Raw genomic sequence first — 10,582 nt, forward strand, 5'->3', positions numbered from 1 at the left:
CGTGCTGGAGGCTGGCTGCCTCTCCCCGTGCTCCTCCCTCTCTCCAATGTCAGCGTTATTAAACATTCATGCTATCGCCTGCCGCGGGCAGATGGCTACGGAGGAGCGCACACGGAGGGCCAGCTCCTCCAGCCTGGGGACCACCCATGCATCCCTGCGCTGCACAAGCAGGGGGATGAGGAGGGGAAACGTTCCCCTTTTGGTGAAGAAAGCTGCTCTGCGCACACAGGCTGGCCTCACGTCAACTCCCATCCACGGCCTGGGACAGGCCGGCTCACCCAGGAGGCTGCCGGCATTTCCTGCCCGCAGCTGGCGCGGGAGCGGAGAGAAGTGGGCAGCGGGCCCGGGGCCGCCCCAGCCCAGCGCAGCCGGGGTCCTGCGGCTGCGGCGGGCCCGGGGCTCGAACACGCGTTCGAGAGAGCAGGCCGGGCCGCTCCCGCACCGGCCGGGGCGGCGTGGGGCGCGGTGGCGCCGCCTGGCGGGCGCGGGCGGCGCAGCGGCCGGTCCCCGGGGTCGGCGGGCGGAGCGGCGGGCGGAGCGGCCGGGATCGCGGGCACACGGGGCTGCCCCGGGCGGGCAGGTCCGCCGGACACGGCCGGGCCCCGGGCACCCCGGGCTCCCGTTCTCCTCCGCCAATCGCTGCCAGGTTTCCCCTCCGCACACCTGCTGCTGGGATGCAGCACCAGAGGTGGGACGCAAAACATGAGTAAACACGATGCCTTATTGTATTTACCCTGTTTGCTCTCTCAGATGATGCAAGAGAGATGCAGCTCTCTGCGGGGCGATGTATGACAGAATAGCAGTGTGTATGCAGCAGAAGGGGTGTTTTAATTAAGGGAAAAAGGAGAAACTGTGGGTCTAGTGAAAACCACCAAACCAAGCTCTAACGCCCAGGCACAGCAGTGAGGAAATGGATTTCTGCAGCATGCAACACATCCTGGTCCCCGCGCTAGAATACAAACAGACAAATGAACTCCATCCCCCCAGCAGCTTACTGCTGGCAGCTGAGCTGTTAAATCACGTCTTCCTGCAGACAGCCCTGCCTGGATATCTGCGTAACAGGTACCTTAATGCACTTCACAACTGCTCTTTGTATGGTGTGGACAGAGAGAACCGAGCATGGGACTGAGTAACAGGAGAAATCCCCTAAGAAGGGGCTTGAGGAACCTCTCCCCGCTGCCGCTGCCCCTTCCTCCTTCAAATGCAACCTCTCCCAATTTAAGTAAATATGCTGTGCTTGAAAAAAACAAGGTGCAGTTTCTTAAGGAACAAAGAAGCCAACAGATGATAGTTTGTTAAGATGTAGTATCACAATTGTTTGCAACTTTCTATGCACACTCCCCATCTGCCAGGCCAAAGCACAATTTTATTGGACAAAGCGAAAGGCAGCAGGAAGGTGATCGTGCAAGAGCCTGGAGCAGCATCACCTTCCTTGCTGTCTCTCAACCACACAGCAGCCACACCACCAGCTTGGTCTGTGCAGAAACAGGCAGCAGAATCCCTCAGCTACAATGGAGAGCCCAGTATGTATCGCCCTGGTGCTGACTTCCCAGCCTCTGACAGCACAGCTCCCTGTCCATGCTGGGAAAGGGGAAAGAGACGGGGGAAAGCGAAAACGGAGCTTTTCCTAAGCCAATGAAATGCAACTGTGAGCACAGTTCCCATGGTAACAGCAGGATCCAGGGGAAGAAAAGGAAATGTAAATCGGATTATCAAGAAGGGGACGAACAGGGAGGGAAGAACGAATGAACCAGTTGCATCTGCCAGCCCAGCCAGGCCACCACTCCCAGCCAGGAACTCTTCCCCGAGCGCAGCAGTCTCCCGGTAATTGATGCAGTATATTACTTTCACTGTCTGCCATCTTAACCATAAATGAGGAGGAGGCTCAAAAATGCCCTGAACATTAAAAAAAAAAAAAAAATCAAAGAGAAGTAACTCATGAGAGCCAAGATTTATGCTCCTCCAGCCACAGGGAACAGAGAGCACCCCTCCGTGACATTCCAGCAAGGACTCGCACTTTGCGAAGTGAACACAGTGAAATCGAGGTGGCTTCCAGCAAAGGCAGAAGCACAGCAGATGGATTTAAACCAGCACATCCAACAGCAGCAGAGCATGTTCCTGCAGGGTTCCCAGGCTCGCGAGCAACCTTCCCAGCCTGAGGAAGGACCATGGCACCTCGGCTGCCCTCTAGATCTGCTCTCCCTGCACCGCTTTGGCTGCTCACTGCGTGCTCCCGCTGCTTCCCAGCCTGGAATGGGTTAAATCTCAAAAACACCTCCTGGGGTTCTGCTACTCCTTTTCTGCTCTGTTTTATTTCCTCAAAGACAGAGACCCTCTGCCTGGGTCTGGCTTGACCTCACAGCAGAGCCCACGGCCGCCCCTCCACAGCACAGAGTGCGGGGGGTGGCACAGGAGGGACACGCAGATTTGCCACGCCAGACCCCTTTTGGAGACGGGCATGAATATTTCATGATGGGGAGATGATGCTCTGGCAGCATCACACAGGCGTGGATTTGCAAAGAAAGCTGCAGGTTGGCCTGACCTGGGGAGGGGGAGAGGGACAGCCCCATCATCCCTCAGGACACCCCGGTACCATCACACCCATCAGAACACTGCACCGGCCCCAAAACACGACCAGACAGCCATTCCTAACTGGGGCCAGGTTTCAGGAAAGGCACAACATCCAGCTGGAACCAGAAAAGACATCTCTAGAGCGGCACAAACTGTACAGACACCCTTTGATTCAGGCACTCAATGCAACCTCCTCCATTCAAAAGGAGAAGGAGGCTCGAGATCCCTGTCTTGACTCTTTGCAATATGTTGAGCAGGTCCTGTCTGAGAGCCTCTGGAAGTCTGGCACAACAGGAGCACTTGTGCCTTCGGAGCACATGTAGAGAGAAAGAAAACAGGCTGAATAGCACAATGCAGGACGGAGCTAATCTCTGAAACTCTCAGGCCTGATCTAACAGCAAAATTACCAGGGGTATAGTACCCAAGTGTCTTCCTATCAGCAGTTCTGCACGGAAGGAATGCCCTGGTTCAAGTCCCCCAAAATCCAGCCATGTGGCAGCGATGTCAACAGGAACAAGGAGCAAGGGCAGCCTGTGTGGGACCACCACTCTGGAATTTAATTGAGACAAAGCTGCTACGCTTTTCTTGGATGTCAATGTGAGTTGGAGGAGTTTGTTACTGCCAATGCATTTTTCCTCATGCACAGTTCTTCCACATGAGGTTGAACCGTTAAGTGTTGACAGTGCATCTGTTAAGATTGGCTCTAGAAACCAAATGTTCTTGAAAACAGAGAAATGTGCTGTGCTTGCCCTTCATCTCCCCAGCCACCCAGCTCCCAGAACCAGGAAGAAAACCCACATGGAGCAGCCCCTGTGCACATGGATGGCCCAAGAGCAGCTGTGTTTAAAGTGCTCCTCTGCCCGAAAGGTGCAGCGGGCTGAGGAACGAAGAGAAGTTCCCCAAGGACGGCAAGACTCAGCAAAATCAGGCTTGTTTCTGCTGACAACACAAGGCTTCAAGGAAAGACCCCACAGGAGATCTGGGAGAAGCACTCTTCCCAATATTTCAAATTCCTCTCCTGCTTTGTGTTTTCTGTTTACAACTGCATTTCTGTTCTACCTCCCACAGCAGCTACCTTGGGCTTAGAGAAAACAGTGAGCCTGCTTCTTCAGGAAGATCCTGTGCCCAGCGGATAGCACTGGGATCACCACAGACTACAAGAACCATAAGAGGACATCCTTGCAAACAGAGGAAGACGGCCTTCCTCCAAGGTTACCCGATCTTTTCTTCAGAGGAAGAAAGAAAAGAAAAAGAAAGGCCAATGCAGCCTCCTCACTTAACTCCCTTTAATTAGTAACCATCTGGTTTTGAGGAGAGCTGTCAACCAATGTAGAGCATTTGGCAAGCTTCCTCGGCTGCTGCTCTCCTAACTTCAGCTCTTCTTGGAAATGCTTTAGGCCCTGAGATGCCAAAAGGAAACTAAAAGAAAAGCAAAAGCGAGAGCACGCGAGTGAAGCAGAAGAACAAGGACACCATATAACCCCGTGCATGGAGCGAGAGGTTCCCCCGTTCCACTTGCAGGTCGGGGAGCAAACAGCAAACGCTGCTGGCGGTCGGGCAGCCGGGAAAGCTCATGACCAGCAGCCACGTGGAGGAACCGCAGCACCTCCAGCACCATCTTTCAAAAAAGCCATTACAAATCCCTCGAGGTTTTCACAGAATCACAGAATGTCAGGGGTTGGAAGGGACATCAAACGATCATCCAGTGCAATCCCCCCGCCAGAGCAGGAACACCCAGATGAGGTTACACTGGAAGGCGCCCAGGCAGGTTTTGAATGCCTCCAGAGAAGGAGACTCCACAACCTCCCTGGGCAGTTTTACAGAAGTCATGCTGCTCAGTTCCATGTCCTGGTCAAATTTCGACTTAGGACTTTCTATCTTCCTGAATTCCCTCCCTCACTTTAATTTCTTCTTTGTCCCACGCACTGTGTGGCAGCACCGTGTGCCCGCAGTTAGGTGTGCTGCCCCAGCAGATTGTTCGCCCACCAGGATAGACATGGACAGTCTTACAAACCATGGAATAGACACTATTCCCACTTTGTGAGCGCTGCTGCCTCATTAACATGCAGCACATGGCTCCAGCAGCTTTTAGATTGCTCCTTCCTGACTCTGGGACCTCGTGCGTGAGCCAGAGGCTTGTGCGATTGCTTCTCCTGCTCCCTGCAAGCCCCCAACACATGGCAAACCGTGTTTTGAATGGTTCCCTTAATTTCTGCGCACAGGGCAGATATCATTTCCCAATGCATTTCTGCAGATCTGTCCTACGCAGTGAAGGAATCTGAGATCCAAACCGATGAGATCCTCCCGTTTCACCTGCCCTGATGGCTCGCCTGCCAGAGCAGCAGAGCTGTGATCTCATTGACTCCTGACCCGCACAAAACCAGTAAGCTTTAAATTCTGTATTATAGCATCTGAAACCACCAGGGACCTGCCCCTGATCAGCATTCCCACGCATTTCTGGAGAGGCAGATGAGCAGGTTTCAGCTGCCATGATCTGCATGGAACTATTCAAGCTTTCTGTCCTTGGAGCTGCATGAGATGTGGCTCAGTGGGGATGCCATCAACGGGGCAGTGGGAGCCCAGGAGCTCACATCTACTGCTTTAAATATGATGAGTGTGCTGGTCTGACACTCCTGGGACTGAAAATCCCCATGCAGGGGACAGGGAGGTGACAGGCAAGAGAAACACACATGGGTCATGGGGCCTGGACCATCTTCTCGTGAGCCTCCACATGGCCAATTGATGCCAAAGGTCAAAGAGCTGTGGACACCGTTTCAGTTTCCCAACCTCGGCTGGGGAAAACAAACCTTTTCCTTTACGCTATCTGCTCCCCCCCAAGCCATGGGAACCTCTGCGCAACACTCTTATCTTCCATGCTTCTCCTCCAAAGCCTTCCTTCCTCATCTGTTAGAATTATGCAACGTGCCCGACTGCCAATGCCAAAGAGACTTAAGGCAGAAATCCATCTATTTCTCCCTCCAGCTCTTAATTAACACGTGGACTTTAATTACATTTCCCGTTTTCATGACAAAATACGTCTCGCTCCTCCACCTGCCCCTGCCCGAGACCATTACAAGAGCTCTAATAATAATCAGCGTCATCCATCCACCCTGAGAACAAGGCGGGGGCACCTGCTCCATGTCTCCAGGCCACCCAATCCGGCCTGGTCACTCGTTCCTCTGGGAGCCGCTCACCCTGGTCCTGCTCCAAGGGAGCGGGTGGAAGCTGCTCACAGGATGGGACAACATATTGCCAGGGCTGGATGGCGCCTGCAGGCTCTGGCTGTGGCGAAAGGCATCACAATTCAAGGATGGACACAGAAACAAAGCCAGACTGGGGAGGTACTAGGGAAAAGCTCAGGCTTGTGTCTAAAGGTAATTCCAACGCTACCACCCTCCTCGAAACTCTGGGAACTTCACCCAGACACAATCTATCATGGTGGGGAGATCGAGTCCTGTGCAACATACACCTTGGATTTGCAACTCAGAATCAGAAGCAGCTCTCGGATCAACTATTTTATCAGAATGCTTAAAATTCACCAGTCAGCTGGTGGCTTTGTCCACTTACAGAGGTCCAGGAAATGAGATTTTCCTTAGTTGTGACTGCACGCCTCAGACGTGGGGAGACGATGTCCCTTTAAATGTGACCAAAGTGTTGTCAATGGATCTGCCATGGCGGAGGAGTTAATCCCCCCCCAGCCCCTCTCAGCCACTCTGATGGGATAATTAGATGCGAGGGCTCAGTGCAGATGATGCTGCAGTTGCTTAGCAACTAATGGTTTCCACGGCGACGGCAAAGCGCAGCCTGCGAGCAGCAAGTGAGCAGTGCAGCAGGGCAGGGAGCAGTGCCTTCGACTCCTGCACTGATCCGGAGTCACTCCGGGCCTTGAGGTATTAGGGGAGCGAGGAGGGGGTGTCTTAAAGATACAACATCCCTGTTTCCAGCAGCAGGAAGAATGTTTGGGTTTTTTTTGAGACTACACTTTCTGTGACACCGTCCTCCTGCTCTCAGTGACCCTCCATGAGCGAGGCTGCACCACATCGCGCATTCTTACACAGAAGCTCGTGCCTCGATACATGGGTCACCCTGCTGTAAGCAGACAAGTGCGATTCCCACATCAGTTTTCACACCCAGGGGCTGAGAGGTGAACACACACACACACGTTTACATTTTCAGCACTGTCCCATCACAAGCCATGTACCCACATCCAGGTTGGCCCTGAACCAGCAGGCAACAGGGGGTTTCCTCCTGATTCTGCAGCTCCACGACACATACAAAAGCGACACTGGCGATAAAACATGAAGAGTGTCACCAGAATAACAGATATGAGATTGATTAACCTTAGCCGAGGTCTGTCATCTGGTACTTCCTTCAACACGACTGATTCCTACAGCTTTATTACCGCTGATCCCTGCACCGAGCCAGCATCTCCCTGTTTCTGAGCATTGTGGCCGTGACCCGCGCCTCTTCTCACTACACACTGCACTTGCTGGCAGCGCAGCTGCCATCTCGTCACCTCGTGAGCTGAGCAGAGTTGAGCTCTGTTTGCATTTTGATAAGAGAGCTCTGGGACACTTAGGTGGGTTGCTGGCATTAGGTGGTCCTCACCCCCTCACATGATGCAGGGATGGCATCCCCGCCTGCTTGCAAATACAGCCTTACGTGTAAAAGCTTTGCAAATGTCTCAAGCACAGAAGGGAGTATGGAAAACTCATATCACAGAGACAAGCCCTGCACTCATACCGTCCCCTCTCACCAGCCCCGCACGAAGCATCTCATCCCCAGTCTGCACTGACAGCCAATTTAGCCACGAGCGAGGTCTCCTCCCTGGGGCTCTGTCCCGATCCGCCCAGCGCTTCAGGAAGGTACCAGAGCAGAGTCACCAAAAAAGTTGCGGAGCGTTTCAGACTCTGTCCCCTACGGCTTTCAAAGGAGGAAATCAAAGGGAAGAGCCGCGCTTTGTTCCGCAGGGGAGCGGCGCGAAAGGTGAGCGGCAGCGAGCCCAGTGGAACCGGTCGTTTCAATCGTCTGCCAGCTCACCTTTGAAGTGGTTTTAAAAATCAGGGAGGAGGGGCAGAGACCCGAGTTCAGCTCTTTTACGGCAACTTCACAGAATTTGAGAACGTGGGGGGTAAGAGGCCGCCTTTGCCCCACCAGAAAAATAGCGTATCTTTTCAGAGAGAATGGAATACTGCTAATAAAAAAGGCTGTGATACTCATCAAGTACATGTGCCGTGTCCTCATGTCCTGAGGCGGCTACGAACAGCTATGACAGCAGCAGCATCTGCCTGTGGTACTGCCGGGGCCACAGCCAGGCATCTGCGGCATTCACCAGGCACCGCGACAACCCCCAGTCGGGCACCATGGAGTGACCAACTCTCACCTGTGCACAGCCTTGCATTCCCTCTCCCCCTGCTCTTCCTGCTGCCCCTGTTTAACAGAAAGGACTGGTTTTAACCTCAGCCCATGCAAATCCTGGGAGCTCTTTCTATGTTATAGTCGCTGCAGCAGGAGAATGGAAGTGATGCCAACACAGTGGCAGCTGCACTGTGCAAGGACAAGCCAGGCGCCCAGCGCACACCCCGGACCAGGAAGACAGGAAAAAGTACCAATTACTTAATTGGAAATTAATCTCTGTTCTACCACAGAAATCTACCTATATATATAAAGCACACAGCTGACTGGCATGACCAATATTCACGAGAACCAAGTCCTCCTAGGCCCACAGAAATTGCTTCTGTACAAACACCATCAGCTGGGCAAAGCCAAGACCTGAGAAGCAATTGAGCCCGCTCACAGTTACATCACGAATCCGAAAAGCCTTTTCATCTGCAAACAAATCTTAATCCAAAATGCCAGGAGATGGGAATCAGCAATGAAAGAGAACTGCACTTTCCCCCGAACCTGCATCCTTACAAATCTTCTGAGAGTCCTTGTGCTTACGAGATGTGTGGGAGTAGGTGAGACCAGTTTTCAGTAACACTATCCATTGGCTTTCGCGCGGGTAACGCTCACCTGAGAAGAGCTGGCTTTGAAGAACCCAGACGTCCTGAGCCAAGACACCTCCAGCTTGTCGCCTCTCTACGTTTGCAGCTCTGTCCATGACGCAGATAGGCACTGGCTATTGTGACCTCCTGCACGTGTCAGCAGGTTCTCTCCTCACTTCTGTTCTGAAGCTAGAGGGGGACCAAAAAATGAGATGGCTTTAGGAAACAGGTGTGAGCTTCTGGTTAAATCATAGGATTCATCAGTCTTAGACTTTATTTGCCACAAATAGGCTCTATCAGTCTGATCCTGAGAAAGCAGGGGCAGTAAGACAGAGCTCAGGGGTTACGATGCTTTCACCCAGGATATCCAAACTGGTGAGATCAGGATTCAGCAACCAAATGGCCAGAGGCAAAATTAAGGCCTTTTCTCCTTTTCCTGGACTTAGGGAAAGGTCCACGGTTGTGACCATATATATTTAAAACATTCTTAGGCTTTGAGCTGGAAGCCAACACTTCTGCCCCAGTTTTGCAGCCCATTGCAGGGGCCGGGCAGCCCACAGGGCTGGTTGTGCTGCTTTACCTGTTGGCGTTACAGCAGCTCTCTGCCAGAAAGAGGTAAATGTTATCACGTGGGGGAAAGCTTTCCATCCCTGCAGCAGGGCCAGGAAGCTCCTTTCACATCTTGTTTTGGGGAGGGCCTAAGTACAACTGTTCAGGGCTGCTCCAGGTGGGACAGTATATTATATTATGCTACATCCTCTCCCTCCCCTTCCCTGGTGTTCCATACCAGCTCCGCAGACCAGTGCAGCCTTCTCTGAGAGCACAGAGACCTGGGGGAAGATGGGAGAAAGGAAGCTGCAATCAGCAGCCCTGCAATCAGCAGCTCGTCTCCCTCATTGGCAGCCTAACTCGGGGGGCACCGGCTCTGAACCAGCTGTGGGTGATTTCAGTCGCTCCCTGTGAAATGCCAGCTCACACGGCCTCTTGTGGCCAAGACACATACTCAGGTTCTGCTCCGGCTCTGCCCAGTTGCTCCTGGAAAGCGGCACGGAGAGCAGTGTCCTTCCCCAAATATTCTTCTGGCTTCTATTCACAGCAGTGCATCACGTGTTGCCCCACTCGCTTTTCAAAAGCCGTGCCTGGCTGAAGGGCAAGCTGGCCGAGATACTTCATCCACATGCAAGGTCCAGCAATCACAAGACTTGTTTTACCCCCCAAAAATACTTACATGGTTCTGAGGTTATTAACACAACTGCATCCAGTCTAGCATGCTTGTGCGAGGTTATTGTTGAAGTACCAAAGACTATGTGGTTGGCGAGGCATCAGTGGAGGGTGCACGTAGACAATCACAGGCTTAATGAATTACTGCGCTTCAGCCGATGCGTATGCCACTGCATGAGAGTTTCGCTGCAGACAGAAAGGGGAAAGCAACTTTGTGGTGCGACAGGTCGAGTGATACATGGTTAATTATTAAACTGTAGTAGCTGGATTCTTTGCAACACGTCTCAAGTCAAACACCGGGCTCCAGTTTCAGGAAGTGGGAAGAATTTAATTGGAGCGCGCTCAGACTTTTTTTGAGAAAGCCGCCGACCGAGCAGGTCCTGCTCACGCCCGAGGAACCTGATGTGGAGCACATCGTCTCCGCTGACAACTGACCTTTGTCACTCAAGGGTAGAAAAAGCTATGCGACTGTAGTCGTTTGTGTTGAGCAAAAGCCAAGCCATGCTGGCTTGACATTTGTGAAATGCCTAACAAGTACAGACGGCACAAACTAACATGCCTGCTTTTATTGAAGAGGCAAAACTGAGCAGGCCAGATCCTCCTTTGCCCTTTGAAAGTTACCTTTTCAAGAAAAGCTTCTTTATGTTTGACTTATTTTTCAATTCCCCGTCTCAAAAGATGCAAATATGCAAAGGGCAAGAACAGCAACAGCAAACGGTGCAGGAACGACTGGCCAAGAGCACTGCAGAGCAAACCTGCAGTGTGGAAAAGCATCTTACCCTTTTCTTCCACCATGCAGAAAA

Source organism: Caloenas nicobarica, chromosome 26 (genome assembly GCF_036013445.1).
Source record: "Caloenas nicobarica isolate bCalNic1 chromosome 26, bCalNic1.hap1, whole genome shotgun sequence".
Lineage (NCBI taxonomy): Eukaryota > Metazoa > Chordata > Aves > Columbiformes > Columbidae > Caloenas > Caloenas nicobarica.